Source organism: Octopus bimaculoides, chromosome 19, assembly GCF_001194135.2.
Source record: "Octopus bimaculoides isolate UCB-OBI-ISO-001 chromosome 19, ASM119413v2, whole genome shotgun sequence".
Lineage (NCBI taxonomy): Eukaryota > Metazoa > Mollusca > Cephalopoda > Octopoda > Octopodidae > Octopus > Octopus bimaculoides.
Genome location: NC_068999.1, coordinates 43,436,525 through 43,438,149, shown reverse-complemented (window position 1 = coordinate 43,438,149; position 1,625 = coordinate 43,436,525). Strand labels below are relative to the sequence as shown.

At 32.7% G+C, this 1,625-nt stretch overlaps 1 protein-coding gene across 1 annotated transcript in view; it reads right to left on the bottom strand.

The window, feature by feature from the left end:
- Nucleotides 1–1,625, bottom strand: part of LOC106874507 (muscleblind-like protein 1) — a gene marked incomplete at its 5' end in the record, with an annotated part of 72,588 nt that overhangs the window by 34,318 nt on the left and 36,645 nt on the right. The gene's annotated exons all lie outside the window — the stretch shown is intronic.

The following is a 1,625-nucleotide window of genomic DNA, read 5'->3' as shown; positions in this document are numbered from 1 at the left end:
GGGGGGGGGGCAGGGATGAATATCAGTTTTGGTTGCACAAGTTGGAAATAGGTCAGGTTTGTTGTAGACTAGACAGAGCTTCACACACATAAATTTGATCAGAATTAGTCATGTAGAAAATTACTGTCCTGACAACTAAATCAGTCTTTTTAATTAGGAATTTTTTGTTTTAAACCTTACTACATTGTCATGTAGCAAGTATCATTGTGTAATTTTCCTCGTGTCCTTATGAAAATATGTTTCACTGAAAGCACATGGTCTAGCAAATAGGGTGTTGCACCCATGATTGCAAGATTGTGGTTTCCATTCCCAAGACCAGTAGTGTGATTTGTCCTTGAGCAAAACACTTCATTTCACACAGCTCCAAGTCCACTCAACTGTCAATGCATAAATCTGAGATGGACTAGTGTTCCATTCAAAGGGAACGTTGGCCTACCTGCCTAGTCAGCAGGATGGAATCATTCAAAATTTGTAAGGTAACACAAGTATAACATTTGATAGCCTGGTCAATACAATGATGTACGGATGAGAGAGAGAATTATGTGTGTACACACATACATATCCCATTAGTGCACATGTGAAATTTAGTAATGGTTGAGGGTCTTGTAAAATGAGTTACTCATAATTTTGCTAAACACAAGTATGATTAACATAATGAATTACACAATAGTTTGATAATTTTTATAAGATTTTTAACTCTTAACCCTTTTGTTACCATATTTCTGTTGAGATGCTCTGTGTTTCTTCCAATTACTTTATAACAAAGAATTTAGTAAAATAACTTAGTTATCGTTCAACTGGTGTTAGGAACATAAATTGTGACTAAGGTTTAGTGGAAGATTTTAATTCAGAACTTTTGAAAACAAGACATTTGTACTACAGAGCCAGAGCTGGTTTCGGCCGGGTTGGTAACGAAAGGGTTAAACAGTTTATATCTTTTTTTTTTAAACTTTGCATACAAAGTGCTAAATTCAGCTGGCTTTCGTGGTGACGAAAATTATAATCTGGGAATACATAGAGAACTTATAACTTCCAATTATGAACTTAGAACAAGCCTGAAGTAAAACACTAGCGGATACCAAAGTGTTAAACTGAGAGTAAGTAGAGAGTAATTAAGAAACTGCTATTTGTCAACTTAATCAGCTTAAACTATTTGTTAAAAGATGAACTGCAACTAAAATTACACAACCAACAAAATTAGAATGTAAAGAAGTTGGTATAAGGACTAAACTATTCAAAGAAGTTTGGAATAGCATGGTATTTTAGAAACCCATTATTAGAATAATGCGCTTATTCAAACAGAAGAGGAAAGATACTTCGGAGGATAAAATAATTTTTCCTATCCTATTCTATCATATATATATATATATATATATATAGACATAGAGAGACACACATAAGCACCAACCCATACATACATATGAACATATACAAAGACACATATACACAGGTAGACTTGCATGCACACATACATATTCATCGTAGTTTTGATCAATTTTTGCTTTTTTTTTTTTACTTAGGAAATTAGACAAATCAAACAAACAAACAAAAAATTGAAAATACAAAACAAGGAGAAAAGGGAAAATAAGTTTCAGAAAATATTTTGATAAATTTATAAGAAGAAC